The 20,977-nt window shown below is 36.6% G+C and overlaps 1 long non-coding RNA gene across 1 annotated transcript in view; it reads right to left on the bottom strand.

Annotated features, from left to right (window-relative positions):
• LOC146400417 (uncharacterized) overlaps positions 1-20,977 on the bottom strand; it is a 467,787-nt gene that overhangs the window by 393,869 nt on the left and 52,941 nt on the right. Inside the window, exon 3 of the long non-coding RNA XR_014812376.1 lies at positions 16,288-16,386. This is a non-coding gene — a long non-coding RNA (uncharacterized LOC146400417). The remainder of the gene's footprint in view (positions 1-16,287; positions 16,387-20,977) is intronic.

Below are 20,977 nucleotides of genomic sequence, written 5' to 3'. Positions count from 1 at the left end.
GTGATGTAAATTGTTAACATTGGGGGAAGTTGGATAAAGGGTCTGCATCTGTACTACCTTGGCAACTTTTCTGTAAATCTAAAATTGTTCCAAAATAAAAAGCTTATTAAACCTTTCAAAAAATAAAAATAAAAATGGTGGTTGAAGATTGTGTTAAAAAAAAAAAAAAAAGAATGAGAACAAAGCACAGCATACAGGAGCCCCATGCAACCAAGTCACATCCTGCTCATTGCCACCTGCTTGGGTCCTGAGAGAGAAGCTTTCCATACTGAGATTCACCTCCCTTAAGGCCAATAGCAGGAGGTTCAGGATTAGATTAATAGTACACTTACTTTTCGATTTTTGTTTAAATAAATAGACCTCTTTGCCTTTCTGGCACATGATTTTAAGATTGCTTAATTCAGTGGAAATAAACAGGTGGATTAGAAAGTACTGAAATAGCTGGTAAAAGTAAACCAGCCCAGGAGCCATTCTGCAACAGCTTATACCTGTAGAGTTCTCTCCCATAAAGGAAAACTATTTTTTATTCAGATTTTAAAAAGACTACACAAAAAAAGAAAACTCCCAACAATGTCATTTCATAGATAAGTATCTGGTAAAGAAGGAAATGACAGACAATGGCAGGGTAGTGAGAAAGTTGGTCCCTGGAGCAAGCAGGAGTAGATAGCGTGGGTTGCTATTTTTTATCCCACCAAAGCCCTCTGCAGGCTGAACTATTTTTTGTGACATATTTAGAGCAGAGCTAGGGCTTGGCATTTTCCTTGCAGAGATCATTTTGTATGCTCCCCGTTGCAGATGGGTTTGCCAGCAGCAGACACAGAGGAAGAGTCTGGCCTGTAGACTATGAGAGCACCATGGAAGGGGGAGGAAATAGGATGGAGTGGAGTGAGCAGTCAAAGCACAACACAGTCCCCTCAAAGCCTCAGTTACCCCCATGCAGAGCTCCAGAGCACAGATGGTCCGTTCCTTGATGAACCAAAGTGGCCATGGCTTTAAAGCCCATGAGATGAGTCATTTGACATCTGCCTCAGCAAGGCTGTCCCCTTGAGTGAGGCAGCCCTCCACAGCTCAGACACTGAAGGAGCTAACAGCTGGGGGCTGTCTGCTGACAGCTGGAACAAGTCCTCCCTTCAGGGAGATCTGGCCAGTGCCTCTCCATCTCACCATAGTCCCCCCCAACACACACACCCATGTATTAATCACAGATGTTGTTCAATACAAATTAGAACTCAGCAAGAGACACTTCTAGTTATTTTTTTTACCTTCAAGTTGAGAATCATTTAATTTATCTAGTTTGACCCCACATAATAAATAAGGACACCTAATTTCAGAGACTGGGATCTGTTTAAATTTTCTGTATTGTTCCCCTTGTAATTTGGGTACACAAATTAATTTTTATTACAGTCCAACCAAATGGGACTTTTAAGTGTACCTATGACATCTAAAAACAAGTTTAATTTTGCTAGATGGTGTCTCTGAAACAGCTCTTGGGTTCACATGGTTTCATTGAATCCACTCTTGGTTTTGAAACCTAGATTTGATTTATCGGGCTTGTCAAGTCAAAGATCTATCTCTCTTTTTAAAAATGGTTCTGTCTTGAATGATGTGTAGAGCCCAATTTACTGGGTAATGACATCAGCTGTAGCCATTGCTGATGCTAACTCTGCAGAATGCTGTGTACTGAGAGTTAGGATGATTTAGCTTATCCACTTCAAAAGCCAGCAGATCACGAAGAATCTGTGCTCAATGGCTCTGAGTAATTGTGCAACCAACAGTGGACTGTAAGGTCACCCACCAAAAAGAGCCAGAGGGCTTGAATAGCATCCTTTTAAAAGGTTTTTTTTACTATAATTTATTTTTATTGAGTGGTTTCAATGTAAAATGGGTTCATATATGAGTGTAACAAGATAGTTTGGTCTCCTCCTTTATTAATGAGTTTTTCATATTGGTCAAAAATTAGCCTGTTTTGGTCATTGCCTTATTATTTATTTTTTTATTTTTTCAGAACTCTCAGCTTTGAAATTTTCCCATTTGAATAAGAGTTATTTTCAACTTTTCTAAGCATCTGTCATTGCACTGCAATACTATGCCAGTTGAGATTTAAAAAAAAAAAAATTGGCAATTCCATTCTAATTATCTATGCCTGCTTGGATCTTAAAAAATAGACACTATTATAACCCAGGGTCTGATTTATGTCCTACTGATTACAGTATGACTATTCTTGGGATTTTCCCAACATCTATAGTATCTCCATAGTAATGTGATATTTCATTTCAGAAATGAAGACTCCTCATATAATTCATTTTCTAAAATAGCTGGCCCAATTCAGTCTTTGCTGCATTTTTGATATAGAGTACTTGAGGACATAAGAAGGCTGGTAGATGAAACCATTTTTTTAATCAAATCTAAGGTGCCATTGACTGTGAAACGAAAACCAATTTCAGAGATATTAGTATGTGGAAAAACTGATGAAATGTAGTATTATGATACACTTGCTGCCCCTGGGCATCTTTTTTTCTTCAACGGGTTTTAATTAATGAACTTCCTACAAGGAGTTTTAGATATATAATTTCTGATTTATTGCTACATATATCAAACTCTGACAAGGGGAGAACAAACTGAATGAGCAGATGTACCAATATACACGGCCAGTTGTGAGAGAAATAAAAATTTCAGTAGCATCCAGTGGACTGACCTAAAAAAAATGATGGTTATTAGAACACAGTTACAAAAATTCACATAACAGGACAACACTAAGCAGACTTAGGGGTTATTAGTCCAAAATGAAGCAACTATATTGATTCTGGTGATAGCAACAGAGTACAGCTAGACAAGATATGGAGCTGAACATTTAAATATCAGAAGGTTTCAAGAAAGGAGTGCTGGTTTTTAGAACTAAGAAGGGCTTCAAAGTTACTCTTTCATAAAAATATCAATTTGCACTCTCAAGAACAAACATAAAAAGACAGGCAAAGAGACAGACTCCTTATACTGGGTATTTAATGTATCCATAGTGGAACCAAGTTGTTTTGAATAGACAAGAATTGCTCTCAGTAAGCACTTGCCTCCTAAGGAATAGAAATACTCTTCCTCTTACACTGTGGAGTATCTGGCATACACGTCTATAGATAAATCCACATGGTCCATTCTGGATTTCTTTCCTGAGTCAAGGTATCTCAGTCTTCACTGGACTGGCCTCTGGAACAGGAATAGTTCTAGCTTCACAGAATGAGGCCCTGTCTCTTCAGTTCCAGAGCCCTCATCACAAGTAAGTTCTCCTCTATGATGGGACCACAGGTCCTTGTTATAAGAATCTTGACAATCATTTTCTATCATGAAGCATAGATATAAGAAGACATGCCAGTGTTTGTGGCTTATAATTGAGTCAGTCCATAGTTTAGAACCATGAGCAAGCAGAAAGAACAATAAATATTTTTATCATATGTACTAGGAAAAGCACCACCAGTCATAGAAACTTCTTTATATCCAATTACTGGGGGACAGCTAAGCAATGACTGTGCATGTAGGCAAAGATGGTTTGAACTTGTGACAATTTAAGGAAAGCCCCAAATCCTCCAATAACAAAAGCAATAAACCTATCGCAATCAGTTGTACTTACCTATCACTATCAAATGGAAAGAAAAATATTTGGGAGAAATTACACAAAGTATATACTTTAAGCAAGATTGGAAGAGAAAAATATAAAAATACCAACAAAACAATTGAGAAAAAAGAGAGAAGAAGCTACAATATAAGATATGTGGTCAAATCCTCTCTCGTGAACTATGAAACCTTTTTTTTGATATCCTTTGACAGTGGTGTGTGCCTCCAAATAATTCTAGAAAGCACTGAAGAGAAGTTATGAGAGAGCAAAATCATGGGAGCTATTCGCATATTAAATGAAATGAGAAACAGTAATGAGAGAGTCACGTTTTATGATCTCTAAGGATTAGTTCCAGTGTCTGCATGAGTCATCTTGGCTCATGTTTTAATAGTACCTTTTGCAAATGTCATGCTACGGAGATAAGTGAAGGTATACAAAGAAAACACAGTCTCTAAAAAGAGGAACTGAAAGAGAAAATTTAATTGGCACATTTAAAAAATTTATCCCTTTTCACAGGCCCTCTGCCTTTTGTTTGATTTGTTCTCCAATATTCCCATATAAATAGGAAAAATGAGTTATATTTTTCTATTATGCTACTGTTTCCATCAATATCCTCCGTGTAGTATTTACTGCTTTGATATTGGTATTTTATCTCTGAGCATACGAAGGAGCAAATAAAATATGGCAATACTTTATTTTAAAGCCAGCACTTAAAGGGCTATAAATGAAGCACATCTCTTGTGGGAAAAGTGGAACGAATTGCCTTAAAACTGTTCGCAATTGCTTTGCTCCTTTTCTGCCCTAAGTACGTATAAAAATTTTTGTAAATGAAGTTAAAATGGTAACTCATAGTTCTTTGTAATAAACCACCTTCATTACTTAATATTTGCTCTTGGTGCTAAATTGATGCCAGGTTTGACAAGTTGATGCATTTTCCAAAGTTACTGAAAGATAATTAGATCCACTAGGCTGTAAATCTTCCTATGACAGGGATTCTTTCTAATCTAGACCAATATTTAAACCAATATATCCTTCTCTCTATTGGACTTTAACAACATATAGTGAACTCCAAGTTTTATAGAGAAGGAAATATTGGTCAGTCACAATGATGGTGACAACAGAGTGATCATTCAGAAACAGCACAGCATCTTTATTTTTACGTAGCCTATTTTCCTTAAAAAAAAAAAGGCTATATATTTAAGATATTCTACATCACTTGATGAATTGTCTCCCCCACTCTATTTCTGAACCTGTTTAAATTAAAAGAAGCCTGTATACTCGCTACCTATGCTGACCGACTTAATCACCATTCATAAACATGAACAAAAAATAGAGCATCACCAGAGATGACTCCGGGACCTCCTAAAGTGGAAAAAGAAATCCCAACGTGAGCAAACCCAGAAACACACTTGAGATTAAAATAGATCCATTGGAAGATAAAAATCAGACTTCCAAAAAAATAATAAGCAAATTATTTACCTCAAACCTTAGCTGGTTGGCACGGCAACCAGGACTCTGTGTCTGTTCCAGCTAGCTTCATCTCCCAACCCACAGCTACATGCATATATTCATCTCCACCACATTAGCCAGCCTGTGCCCAGACAGGCAAATAACTACCAGGCACTCGACCTCCTGGAACGTGTCATCCAGCCAAGTAACAAAACTACTGTGTGTGACTTAGGGGAGGTGACTCCTCTACCACCTTCAGTTTGATGGGTGATGCAGAACAGATCTCTGAAGTACAGTAGTCCCTTCTTATTTGCAGGAGACTCATTCCAGGACCTCCAGTGGATGCCTGACACAGCAAATAAAGCCAAACCCTATATATATGTATACTTAATACATACATACCTATGTTAAAGTTTAATTTATAAATTAGTCACAATAAGAGATTAACAACAACAATAATAAAATAAAATAATTATAACCATATCCAGTGGACTCCTGAACAACAACAGTTTGTATTGGATGGGTCCACTAACATGCGAAGCTTTTTAACTAAATATGCCCCGCAGTACTACATAATCTGAGGTTGGCCAAATCTTCAGATGCAGAACCATAGATACTGAGAGCTAACTGTAAACTTGTATACAGATTTTTGGCTACAAGGGTGCTGACAACCCCAACTCCCAGGTGTTGTGCAATGTGCAAGGGCCCACTCACTTAATAAAAATTATGTTAGGAGTTCCATCGTGGTGCGGCAGAAACAAACCCAACTAGTATCTGTGAGGATGAAAGTCCGATCACTGGCTTTGCTCAATGGGTCAGTGATCTGGCGTTGCCATGAGCTGTGGTGTAGGTCGCAGACGCAGCTCAGATCCCATCCCACGTTGCTATGACTGTGGTGTATGCCGGCAGCTGAAGCTCTGATTCAACCCCTAGCCTGGAAACCTCCATATGTCGTGGGTATGGCCCTAAAAAGCAAAAAAAAAAAAAAAGTTATGTTCATCTCACCACCTACCTTGTCTTCTCTCAAATTCACCCACTGTGGCTATAACTGTTACAATTTGAGGTGCAACAGCAAAACTAGCCCAATTTCTTTCTCTTTCTTCACAATTTCACTGATAGAAGATTCATTCTTACTGTAGATCTTATCAACCTCAGCATATATATATATATATTTTTCTTTTCTTATTAAGTCAAGAGCTGTCACCTCTTCACTTAAAGGAAGAAACTTACATCTTTTCTTTGGCATCTAAATTGCCTGCATCAGTACTCTCCTGCTTTGGGGCCATTACTAAACAAAGCAAGCATTACTTGAACACAAGCACTGCAATACTATGACAGTACTACACCCTCATAACCAAAATGGCTACTAATTAACTAATACTAACCAGGCAGGCTACACAGGAAAAACAGATGATTCACATTCCAGGCAGGATGGCATGAGATTTCATCACACTACCCAGAATGGCATACAATTTAAAACTTATGAATTGTAATTTCCAGAATTTTCTGTTTAATATGTTTGGACCACCATTGACCATGGGTAACTGAAACCACAAAAAACAAAACCATGGTTAAACATTACTACTGCAGTGTTTATAGACCTGAAACCCACATTTCTAATAAAGTTTGTACCAAGAACACTTCCACCCTGGGCAGCCTATCACTGGCAAGGAAAATTCTGCCAACAACAATATTCAAGGGCACTATACCATTGGCAGGGAAATCACTGACTTAATCTTGGACAGAATTCACAAGTTGGCCGATAACTTCAGAGTTGTTTAAAAAATCTTGGTTTTTCACAGCTTTGTTGGGGAAATAGATTCCAGGTTTATCTCCTGCTTCTGGGAAGTCCATGTTCCTAAAACTCCATCTTCACTGAAACTGAGATTGTGCCTTTCTAGTAAAAACAGATAGATAGATAGATAGATAGATAGATAGATAGATAGATAGATGGATGATAGATTAGATAGACAGATAGATAGATAGATAGATAGATAGATAGATAGATAGATAGATAGATAGATGATAGATAGAGATAGATAATTGGCAATTGTGGGTCTATTCAAGTGGATATTTAAATTGTAAAACTAGACAAGACCATGTTAAAGAAAAAAATAGAAGTAAAACATTTTATACATGGGAAAAAATAAAGAAAAAATTTTATATATCAGAAATATGCTAACTGGCATTTAAAATTTTAGTAGTAGAAAAAAATTAAAAATAAATAACAAACGTAGATGAAGACAAAATGACTGGTCTCTAGGACAAGCTAAGAGGATCTATCAGAGTACCTAAATTAGGGTGTGTTAAACCCTATGATATAAGGGTAAGGAATTTTGCCTATTTCCTATTGCATTCACAGAGCCTAAAGTTCAGTATTTACTTAGGAGGTATTCAACAAATATTTATTGATACATTAATTAATTAATAATTATAAAGCAAAAATATAAAAATGATGTAAATTAGTAAGGTGGGGAGAATTAATACAAGAAAGAAAATATCAAAGAGGAATTCTAGAAAAGAAGACATAAAGTGAGAAGAGGAGAAATTTTTTAAAAAATATGTATTTCCTGAGCTGAGGAAAAGTATAATCTCCAGAATGAAAATACCTATTTTATGCCAAAATATGGATAAAAGTTTATCCATATGGATGCAAATTCTAGTAGAATTTCAAGCCCAGAATAAAAAGAATATGCTTCAAATCTTCAGAAAATAAATGTAGGTTATCTACAGAGGAAAAAGAATCTGGCATCAAGTTTCGCCTTAGCCATATAGAAGCAAGGAGACAATGGAATAGTGCCTTTAGAATTTCTGAGGAAAATTAGTCTGAAGTTGAAATTCCATATCCAGTCAAATTAGCAATCAAAGTTAAAGAGAAATTAAAAGCATTTTCAGACCTTCAAGATTAAGAATGATTACCTGCTTGCAAGTATCTTACAAAAAACTTGAATTTGTACTGCAGAAAAAAAATTTTTTTAATCAAGAAAAAGGAAGCACATTTGGATTCATTGAAATTATGCAATGTAATCTCTGTGCAATCAGTTCAAATGAAACAGGAAGTCAAAGGATTCTAAAAAAATGTCATTAAGAAAAAGTGGATTCCATTTGACAATCTGTATTATTAAGATCTTGAAAGACTGCACCAATATGACTTAATGAAGGTGGCGGGGGCGGGGGTGTCGCTGCCAGTAATAAGAAATACAATTAGAAACTCTTTGGAGAACAAAAAGATGAATAAAAAAGCTCAAGACTACATACTGAACACTAAAATATAACATAATTTTGAGCATTAAGATCTTGGAATGTTACCTTTTGTTTGGCACTGTTTCAATTATCCAGGATTACAACTACTTCTCAGTGGATCCCATTATAGGTCTTTGATTGAAATAATATTGATTTGTTCTGAATGTTATTTATGCAATTCATCACATTTATATAATGATACTGTTTTATGAGGTTGATTTGTTTTCAATTTTTAAATGATTTCAATTGTTTTCGATTTTTTTTTTTTTTTTTTGTCTTTTCGCCTTTTTCTAGGGCTGCTCCCACAGCATATGGAGGTTCCCAGGCTAGGGATCGAATCGGAGCTGTAGCCACTGGTCTACGCCAGAGCCACAGCAATGCGGGATGTGAGCTGCATTTACGACCTACACCACAGCTCACGGCAATGCCAGATCCTTAACCCACTGAGCAAGGCCAGGGATCAAATCCGCAACCTCATGGTTCCTAGTCAGATTCGTTAACCATTGAGCCACGACGGGAACTCCCAATTGTTTTCAATTTTTAATGAAAACACAGACAATAACATAAAACTTAAAACAATAAAACAACATAAGCTGGCAAAAATCAAACAATAGTATAGCTACGGAATTTAGGAAATGGAAAGAAATAGAAGTTAAAGATGTAAGTATACTATTTCACTTATGTTGTGTAAAATAACGTAAGGTCCATAAGTACTCGGTAATTACATGAATTGAGAAACATCTGTTGAAGAATATTACTTCATCATAAATCCAATACTAGCATAATAAATAATATAAGTAATAACTGGGCACAAAAGGGGGAAAGTGGGAGTTAGTGTCATGATCTAAATTCAACAGATACTGTCTAAAGTTGATAAATTAAGAAATAGAAATAACATATAATTTAAAGAGCCAGTATAACCACAGATGAGCTGAAAACAAAAATTCTTTAGAGTGGTTACAACTACAGATTGCAGCTAGAAGTGAGGACAGAGGAAGGAAAAAATTTTCATTTTAAAACTTTCCTTTTAAGCTATCTTTAGATATAGAGATAGAGATAGGGAGATACAGATATAGAAGTTCTTCTTATTGTTTTCTTTATGCAAGAAGACAATGATTTCTCTTAAAGTTGTCTTCATACTCACATCCCCAATCACTTCTTCTCCCCTGACCAAATTAATTCGAATAGTAATTCCTCTTCATTAGTACTATAATTATTATCCTATCCTTTATTTATAGCATTCTCAAAAGCTTTTTTGCATATTCTCTCCTTTAACATATTCTGTTCTCAATTATTTTCTTCATTCTGTACTTGGTGAAACTTTGTTTCAGATCAGTTAATTAATTTCCTCTAATCATTTAACTTTTGAAAATATACATGTGTCAGAAACTGAGATAGGCACGTGTCCAGGGTCACGAACACAGAGAGTTAAGCGGGAGTGGCCAACATCCATCACACAAATATACAATTAAAAATGGAGATAAGTGATCCGAAGGAAAGCAACATGGTTTCATGAATCCATTTCATTGAAACCACTTAATCTGCTTTCAGTAGGATGAGTGAAAATTTAAAAGGCAAGGAAAGGAGAGGGATTTTAGAGAGAAGTGTAGGCAATGGTCCTGAGAGACAGAGTGTTGTCTGGCAAATAAACTAGGGCTGCAGAGAGAGGAGCAAACAGCTCAAGGGGAGCAGTAATGACAGCTAAGACCAGAGAAGTAGGTGCAGCCAGACTCTGGAGGAGCTGTAGGCCATGTTAAAGACTGCCATTTTTATTCTAAGAACAGTAAGAAGCCTTAAAAGACAAGGAGATATAATATGATCAGATTTGCATCCTAAAATGAAGAATCCAGCTACAGTGTGGAGAAGCCAGTGTTAGGACGGCTGCAGTTCCTGTGCAGATATCAGCATCAAGCCCTGCGCTCTTTCCACTAGAGCTATCTTTTAAGAGGTATCTTTCCATTGGACAAATAAATCACTTTTTCAAATATTTTTATTTTAGCACAAATTCCAGAAAAAATTGAAAACTTGAATGCCATCACTGTTGTTATACATTGCCCAGAATCCCACCTTGAACACAGAAGGAAGTCAATAAATGCTGGGTGAATAAAGGAATGTATTGCTTCTAAGGGACATTTTAAATCATTGTGTCCAAAGATGCCACCCATATATCTCTTTGACTTCTATTTCCCTTCCATGGACTATCAATTATCTCTTTGTTCCTCTCCTCTCCTAAATAAGGACGATGTGTCTTGGAATTGTCAACCAACAGTCAGTGAAGATATTTCTGTAAAGTATAGAAGAATGATTCAGGAAGAAGGGAAGGAGAAGAAAAGGACTCAATTCTCACAAAGGAGGCAAGAGCATAATATGGGAAAAAGAAAGTCTATTCAGCAAGCATTGCTGGGAACCCTGGATAGCTGCATGCAAAGCAATGAAATTAGAACACACCCTCACACCATGCACAAAAATAAACTCAAAATGGCTGAAAGACTTAAATATAAGACAAGACACCATCAAACCCCTAGAAGAGAACATAGGCAAAACACTGTCTGACATCAACCTCATGAATATTTTCTCAGGTCGGTCTCCCAAAGCAATAGAAACAAGAGCAAAAATAAACCAATGGGACCTAATCAAACTGAAAAGCTTTTGCACAGCAAAGGAAACCAAAAAGAAAACAAAAAGACAACTTACAGAATGGGAGAAAATAATTTCAAAGGGTGCAACTGACAAGGGCGTAATCTCTAGAATATACAAGCAACTTATACAACTCAACAGCAAAAAAGCCAACCACCCAATGGAAAAATAGGCAAAAGACCTGAATAGACTGTTCTCCAAGGAAGATATACAGATAGCCAACAAGCCCATGAAAAAATGCTAAACATCTCTGATTATAAGAGAAATACAAATCAAAACTACCATGAGATACCACCTCATCACCAGTCAGAATGGCCATCATAAATAAGTCCACAAATAACAAGTGCTAGAGAGCGTGTGGAGAAAAGGGAACCCTCCTGTACTGCTGGTGGGAATGTAAACTGGTACAGCCACTATGGAGAACAGTTTGGAGATACCTTAGAAATCTATACATAGAACTACCATATGACCCCACAATCCCACTCTTGGGCATATATCTGGACAAAAGTTTCCTTGAAAAAGACACATGCATCCACTTGTTCATTGCAGCACTATTCACAATAGCCAGGACATGGAAACAACCCAAATGTCCATTGACAGATGATTGGATTCGGAAGAAGTGGTATATATACACAATGGAATACTACTCAGCCATAAAAAAGAATGACATAATGCCATTTACAGCAACATGGATGGAACTAGAGACTCTCATACTGAGTGAAATAAGTCAGAAAGAGAAAGACGAATACCATATGATATTACTTACAACTGGAATCTAATATACAGCACAAATGAACATTTCCACAGAAAAGAAAATCATGCACTTGGAGAACAGACTTGTGGCTGCCTGGGGGGAGAGGGAGGCAGTGGGAGGGATCGGGAGCTTGGGGTTATCAGATGCAACTTGGAATGGATTTACAATGAGATCCTGCTGAGTAGCATTGAGAACTATGTCTAGATACTTATATTGCAACAGAACAAAGGATGGGGGAAAAAATGTGTACATGTAAGTGTAACTTGGTCCCCATGTCATACAGCAGAAAAAAAATTTTAAAAAAGGGACTCAATTCTCAGTTATTTAATCTAAGAAGGGTTTATGCGATTGAAGAGGAGTCCATGAACCTCTGTATTGGGTTAAAGAAGTAACAAAAAGAGAAACAAAATACTAGAGGTGTAAGAAAATAGTAACTTGTGAACAAGGACATGTAAGAAGATACACAAAGACATATACAAGGCTCATACACACAACTAAATATGCCAGCGAGTCTGCACATGTATGCATGGCTACAGATATCTACACAAACTTGCAGGTGTACTAGCCCTACCAGCAGTCAGAACACAGCCACCACATACATGAAAATGCCAAGTACCTAGCTGAGTGCAAAAGAAAGCTGATATTCCCTACAAAAGTTCATGTGTGCATTCATGTGCACCAGGGTGTTTCAGGCAACTATCAATACCCACAGCAAAACTCAGAATGTGAGCAAATGACAGGAGGCAGCTGGGTTCTTTTTTTCTTTAGAATCTACTGAAATCCCATCTTCAAATGAAATATGGCCCAGTACCCTCTGTCTTGTTAGTTCCTGAGTCATCATGTTGCATGTGATTCATTTACATGGAGTATCAATTTGGATACCAATGAATCATTTCAGGAAAAGACCTCAAACACATTAATTCGCTGGGAAAATGTTTAGGAAGCACCATACATGAATATTCTTAGATTTGCTTCTCAGCTGATGGTATCTTGAACACCCACACACACTTTTAGTTAACAATGTGCCAGAAACTATTATCCTCATTTACCTTCCCACACATAATTGTATCCCTTCTTCTCCTAAGCTTGTTTTTGAGGTTGTAAAAAGATTGGAACACAATGTCTATTTCTATTAGCTTTGAAGACTAAACTAATAAGATATATTTCCAGCTGAGAAAGTATATTTTCAAAGCTGGTGTTCATAGTTTATAATAATGAAATCAAGAAGACTGGATCATTTGAAATGGATTTACATTAAGGAAATTCTTTTTAACAAAGGAAAATTCTTGTACACCATGACTAGTAGGAATCTTTCAGCATATGAGACAGTCAAATTTACCAAAGACTTTTTCATGATATTTAATGAAATATTCATAATGTATAAGATTGCGACGTATTCACATACAGGGCTAAATCATGAGTTAAAAATGTTAACTAAATTAACAAATTCTCTAGGAATAGGACTCCTATGAACAAAAGGGCCAGATTTGGAAGGAGCATAGTCTCAGTGTTGAGTGTGTGATGGCAGGACCTGACAAAAGAAGTAGAAGACGCCTCTAGAGCAAGTCTCTAAACTCCATCTCAGGGACCACATGTCTCCCAGGGCACTTGCCCTGGAGACCAAAAAACTACAACAGCGAACGGCTTCCTGATTGTTTTACCCACATAAGACACACTACGTACTTTGTCCTTGGAGGCGGGGGTACTTAGTGAAAGTAGCTATATTGGAACTCCAGCAGCACAGTCAGTTAGCGTGCAGTATGAAGGTAGCTATATCAGGTAGGACTTGCAAATGATGAAGAAACTCAGAGTTGCTAAGAAGAAACTCTGATCTAAGAAGAATGTTCTGAAAGAACTGAATACCCAGGCTATGAAAAGAACAGGATCCAGGGAAGCTACAAGAATGTCTGGACATTCTTCCCAGGTACTCACTGGGTGATTTAGACAGATGAGCCTTTGAATTTGTATATTTCCATGCAGCAATACGTTTGTTGGAAGTGATGGTGGTTGTCCTTTCTACTTTTGTAAATCTGATGGGAGGTAAGTTCAGGAGGTAGGTTACTGTGGAATCCAGAAGAGCCATCTCCTCAGAGGAAGTGGGAGGGGATTTAATAAAACAGAAAGGCTCGAGAAGACAACATACTCTGTGTATAAATATGACTGTGGTATCCAGCCTCCAAAACATCCCGTGATAAACCCCTTGCCCTTGTGCAGGCTTCCACACGTCAAGCAGGGCTGATCTCTGAGACCAGAAGAATACAGCAGAAGTAAGACCTTTTCCAAGTCAAGGCCATAAAAGTCACTGGAACTTTTTCACTGGTCTCCTAAATGGTTTACTATAGAAAAATCCAGCTCTGTGCCGTGAGGACACTTGAGTGGCCCTGTGGAGAACCCCATGTGAAAAGGCATTAAGCCTTCCCTTCAACAGTCAGCACCAACTTGCTGGCCATGGGAATGAGCCACCTTAGAAACAGATCTGCCACCTCCAGGCCAGGCTTCAGATGACCTCCACTCCCGCCAATGGCTGATGGCAAGCTAAAAACAGGCCCTGAACTGGAACCTGTTCAGCCAAACTGTTCCAAGATTCTGACCACAGAAATGGTGAGAGATAATAAATAATTATTGTTTTTTCAAGCTGTGAGGATTGTGGTAATTTGTTAGGTAGCAATAGGTAACTAATTAAGTGGCCTAGAGCCACTAAAGAACAACATAAATTTGAGAGGTTTGTGAAGAAGTCAAACCAGTAAGAATCAGAGTATAGATTTACTTAATCGACAAATGCTTATTATCCATAAAATAAAAACCTATAAAATAAAGAGGTGATATTCTATAATAATTAATGGTATGGGCTTTGAAACTAGATGGCTTAAATTAGTATCCAAACTACCCTACTGCAGGGGTTTCAGTAAATTACTTAAGCTCTTTGGGATTTAATACCATCTCCTCTCATTTACAGAACAGAGATGATAAAAATGGTACATAAAGGTTGGTCATGAAGTTTATATGACATGACTCAATAAACACATAGAACTTTGAGAAGAAAGCATATAATAACTTGTATAACATATAATAAGTATATATTATGAAAAATACCTACATTACATATATATATATACACATATAGCTGTATATACATGTACTTACATCTATACAAGCACGAATAAACATCTATACACTCATTTAATTCTTGTAACAATGTTAGGAAATAGGTACAATTTTATATGCCATTTTACAGATGAGAAAACTAAAGCACAATACATGAGGTGTAAAGCCATGCTTCAAATCCAGACAGTTTGTTGCCAGAGTTTGCCCTCTTATTATGATATAGAATCCTCTAATTAATTCGGATGTTCCATATATGCTTGATATTATTGATAAATCATGCTAGTTGTTGTTGGAAATAATATATTGATCAACTTTTTTTTTCTTAAGGAGGTTACATTTTATTTATTTTATTTTATTTTTTGGTTTTTTTGGTCTTTTTGCTATTTCTTTGGGCCGCTCCTGCGGCATATGGAGGTTCCCAGGGTAGGGGTCGAATCAGAGCTGGAGCCACTGGCCTACGCCAGAGCCACAGCAACGCAGAATCCGAGCCGCGTCTGCAACCTACACCACAACTCACGGCAACGCCAGATCGTTAACCCACTGAGCAAGGGCAGGGACCGAACCCGCAACCTCATGGTTCCTAGTCGGATTCGTTAACCACTGCGCCACGACGGGAACTCCAAGGAGGTTACATTTTAGATGAGACAATGAGATGAACAGAAAATCAAAAATGAGTTAGGAATATTTTGCTTTATAGAAAGTTATGTTTTGTTAAAGAGAATTAAGTTAATAATTAAAAAGTGGTCTCCACAACCCAGTCATGGGTCAGCGCTCCACAGAAACATGTTTTTGAGAGGATAATTATGTACATACATTTGGAGTCTCTGATTTAATGTGCATAAAACACCCTAAGTGTGTTTTAGCATTTTCAACTTTTTCCTCATTGTCAGATTTTCAGCAGCATTTCTCATTGTTTTCCATGTACAGAGAAGCCTGCTTAATCTGCCTGATTGTTCTCCCAATTTGCTTTCAACTGAGAAAAGAAATAACCCAGCATAACAAGTTGAATAGTGTACTCAAAAATTCATGTCTTCCCAGAGCTTCAGAATGTAACCTTATTTGGAATAAAGTCTTTGCAGACGGAATCGGTTAAGGTAAAATGAGGTCACACTGGACTGGGGGGGGGGCCTAAATCCAATTACTAATGACCAACCTTGTAAGAAAACACAGAAATAGATACACACAGAGATGCGCAGAAAAGAAGACGTGTAAAGACAGATGATGGGAGCGATGAAGCCATAAACCAAGGAATGCCAAAGAGTGCTGGGAGTGACCGGACACCAGGAAGACGCAAGAAAGGATTTTTCCCTGGAAACTTCATAGGGAACACGGCACCACCACCACCACCACAAGTCCAGACTGAGAAGATAAATTTCTGTTATTTCATGTCTCCCGATTAAGTGGTTAACTTATCAAGGCTGTCTGAGGAAACAAATTTACTAACATTATAGAAATTGAGTTTAAAAGGCTCATTAAAATGCAGGCGGGTACTTACCTTTCTCAGTGTGGGCTTTAACCTTCCTAGCGAAAACATGCATGTCTGGGGGCTTTGAAAATATTTCGGGAGCTGCAGAAGCTCTGTGTATGCCGGGCTCTGAGTCAGAAGTAAAAAACTGGAATTATTAAGTTGTCAGGAGAGCACGGAGATCTGCCTTGACTGGTAATAACATAACTAGTCCCCAGGATCGCTTAAGTTCTAGAGGAAAATGACTGTGTGATTCCACTTGAAAACCTCATTACTTGAACCAAACCCAGGTGATAATCTAAGGTCAGAAGCACAGCAGAGAGAATAGATTGGCCCCAGCTGGAGGCTCCAAGCACCATGCATCCCATGAGTCAAAGGTCCTCAGAACCACTCTCTTCACGGGTGAATCTTGTTTACAGGCAATAGAAGGTTAGATTATAGAAGTTAGTGGTGTGCTCTTGGCAAATGAAGAGAAAAGGGCACTTCACAATTGATATAGTTGGAACAAGCTGTGTTCTACATCTTCATACCTCACCCCTTATTATTAGAAATTTACAAAAAGGAATAGCAAAGTAGCAGGAAATTCATTCCTACAGAATCTGGATATAACTTGAGTTCATTCTATAAATGCAACTACTGTTTTTGCTTCTTGAAATTCTTTAGTTGGCTTTAGATGATTCACAGAATCACAGTGAAGCATAACAACAGACTGTTGAGTTTCTTCCCCAGCTTTTGAGCAGAGAAAACCTGAGGAAAATGGCTATTGTGAAAACGATATAACATGTGCAAAATGCCAGGAATATAGTGTAAGTGCATGCTAAAAATTAGTTCCTCCCACAGTTACTCTAAAACCTCTTCTTCTTTTTAATGTTTTTTATTTTTTAGTGTAACAATCAGAGACAGACTGCCTTGGCAATTCTGAAATCTCACAACTATATATATATATATATCTTTAATTCCTAAATTCTTATCTGTTTCTCTTTGAACTATGATTAGTGGTAACAATGGAGTAACAACCTGGGATTTAGCACATCATATACTTTAAGGCAATTAGGCGATCCCTTGCTTTACCTTTCTACAGAAAATAAAGCCTTGCCCCTTCAGCACTTCTTCATGGCTTATTGTTTTGTTTTTCTTACTATTCACTAGAGCACTTTAAAATTTTCACATTTTGTTTTTTTAACGACCATGCCCATTGCATACATTCCTGGGCCAGGGATTGAATCCAAGCCACTGCTGCAACCTATGCCACAGCTGTAGCAATGCTGGATCCTTTAATCTGCTCTGCTGTGCCAGGGATTGAACCTGTGCCTCTGCAGCAACCCAAGCTGCTACAGTTGGATTTTTAACCCACTGTGCCACAGTGGGAACTCCACAGTTTTCACATTTTATATGAGGACTCAAAAAAAAAAAAAAAAAAAGAAGAAATCTGCATTGATGGTGGTATAGCTATTAAAGAGACATCAGAGTTGATTTGAGGAATCTCCAATGGCCAAAGTTGGAACAATTTGAACAAAATAAATGAAGCAATATTGGATTATAACCCAAAATATAAAGACTTCTGAGTTAATACTGATATAAATAAATTATTGAATAAAATGGGGAAGAAGAGACAAATGTCTCATGAAGAAGAATTTCAAATAATTTATGTATTACGGTGTACTTAAGGAGGTGGAGAGTAACTCCCCACCTCTGAAGGGTAGGCTGCACACAGTGACTTCCTTTCAGTATGGAAAGAGGGAGAAAAGTAACTTAGCAATGGAGAAACCTGACAAACACGGTCTAGCCAAGGGATCAAGATTAACATTAACCGCAGCAAACATTTTGATAGTATGTACCCTAGATACGATGTGATGAGAATGGCATTTTAGCTCTGTGGTCCTCTTCCCCAAAATGCATAACTCCAGCTGAGCTCAAATTGAGGGACATCCTACAAAATGCCTGACCAGTGTTTCAAAACTGTCAAGGTCATCAAAAGCAAGAAAAGTCTAAGGAACTGTCACAATCTAGTGAAGCCTAAAGAGACATGAAAATTAAATGTTATGTGGTACCTTGGATAGAATCCTGGCATAGGAAAAATATTAATATAAGATATGAGTAGGAGAAGCTGGATGTGAGGTATATGGGAACTTCAGTTATTATCCTTGCAATTTTTTTATAAATCTAAAACTACTCCAAAAACTTTTCCATTTAAGTACATATAGATATATTCTTGGTTTCTATTCCTGGTTTCTTAGCTATCACTAGATATCTTTCTCAGGAAGTTCTCCCAGCTTAGCACCTAATTAAACCTCACAAAATCCTTAGCAGACAGATTCTATTATTACAGCAGTCTCACTGATAAGATAACAAAACTGGAAAAGTTTCAATAGCCTACCAAAGATCTGCTCCAAAAGTGGCAGAGCTGGAATTGGAACTTAGACAGCCCACTTCCAGAACATACCATCTTAACCACTAGTCCAAATTATTCTGTAATGTGACAATATAGAGAAAAAATATGAAACAATATACTCATACATTTTTTAGAATTGATATATTCTTTTAGAGAAGTTAATGTTTATGAATCCAACATAGAATCATCCATTGTATTTCTGTAAATTCCCACAAAAATTATAGAAAATAAAATGCTAATGAAACATACCATTTACAGAGCATAAAAATTATGAAATATAGCAAATCTAAAAGCCAATGTACATGAATTCTACATAGAAAACAATATAATACTATTAAGAGAAAGAAGACCTAGATAAATGTAGGAATTAACATGTTTATTCATGGGAAAACTTGATATTATTATGATATCAATTCTCCTCAAACTTCTAAAGAATCCATACAATTATAACAGAGTAGGCATTTGTGAGTATGACTTTATAAGTTATCCTAAAATTTAAATGTAAAGCAATGGACTTAAAATAGTAAAGATATTATTCAAGATAAAAGAAGGGTAAGGATGCACTTTAACACATGATGTGAAGATTATTTTACAGCAACGTTTAGTTAAAACAATGTGATACAAATGCCATGCTATACAGACAACTGGAATGATTTTATTTTTTATTTTTTAGATGAGATTAATAAAAATGTATTTATTTTATTTTAAAAAAATTTTATTATACAACATTGTCAATTTCTGCTGTACAGCAAAGTGACACAGTTATACATATACACAAAAATTATTTTTCTCACATTATCCTCCATCATGTTCCATCACAAGTGACTAGATATAGTTCCCTTTGCTACATAGCAGGACTTCATTGCCTATCCACTCCAAATGCAATAGTTTGAATCTACTAATCCCAAACTCCCAGTCCATCCCACTTCCTCCCCTGCCCTCTTGGCAACTATAAGTCTGTTCTCCAGGTCCATGAGTTTATTTTTTTTTTCTTCTGTAGATAGGTTCATTTGTGCATTACTAGATTCCAGATGTAAGTGATATCATATATAGAAGAGCCCAGAGGGGATCCAGGCACATAAGGACATTTAATTCAAAATAATGATGACATTGTGGAACAATGCAGGAAAGGCAGACTTTTTAAATAAATATTCCTGAAACAATTGGATAAAATATGGGAAAAAACAAAATGTACCTCTATATCACATCATATGTAAATATCAAAACTTACTGTTGTATAAATATAAATGTAAAAAACAAAACTATAAATTTTCAGAATGTAACATAATTGAATATCTTCATAACTTTAGGGTAGGAAGAAGACTTTTAAGTAGGACACAACAAGTAGCAAACATAAAGAAAAGATTTAAAAATTGGACTACATAAAAATAAGAATTTATAGTCTTCCAAAGATATTATCAAGATAGTGAAAGGCAAACCAATGTACAGAAGAAGATATAACACACACACACACACACCTTAATATATAAAGAACTCTTACAAATCAAAAAGAAAAAGCTAACAAATCCAAAGAGAAAATAAATAGAAGTGGAATAGGTCCTTCACAAAGAAGTCATCTTAGTGTCCAATAAATTTACAAAAATATTTTATCTTAGAAAAATCAGGAAAACGCAAATTAAAATCACAAAGAGATGATACTAAAAACCCACAGATGGCTAAAATTAAGGCTTACAGCGAAGTATTAGCAAGAATGTAAAGCAATGGGAACTACAATTCATTGCTAATGACATAATGAACTGAGACAACAGTTTGGAAATAGTTGCTAAACTTGAATATATGCATACACTGTATCAAGAATTCCACTGCAAGGTATATATCCAAGAAAAATGTGTGCACACATGCAGGAAAAGACATCTACAAATATGCATACTATTATAAATAATTCTAACTGAAAAAAGCTCAAATATCTATCAACATTAAAATGGATAACAAAGTGTGGAATACTCAAGCAACAGAATACTACACATCAATAAAAATGTGCCAACCCTAGAAAACAAACTTGTGGTTGCCAAGGGGGAGGGGTGTGAAAAGGGATGGACTGGGAGTTTGAGGGTTAGTAGATACAAACTATTACATTTAGAATGGATAAGCAATGAGGTCCATTGTACAGCACAGGGAACTATATCCAGTTTCTTGGGATAGAATATGATGGAACATAATATAAGAAAGGGACTGTATATATATATATATATATATATATATATATATATATATATATATATATATATATGTATGACCTGGTCACTCTGCTGGACAGCAGAAACTGGCACAGCACCGTACATCAACTCTAATAATAAAAAAATGAGC

The sequence above is a fragment of the Sus scrofa genome, chromosome 8 (assembly GCF_054392235.1).
Source record: "Sus scrofa isolate SSC_HxYL_T2T_F1_AM1 chromosome 8, Sscrofa_HxYL_maternal_Yorkshire_Landrace_v2.0, whole genome shotgun sequence".
NCBI classification, from domain to species: Eukaryota; Metazoa; Chordata; class Mammalia; order Artiodactyla; family Suidae; genus Sus; species Sus scrofa.
Note: the sequence above shows the minus strand (reverse complement) of the source record. Positions and strands in the feature narration are given on the sequence as shown.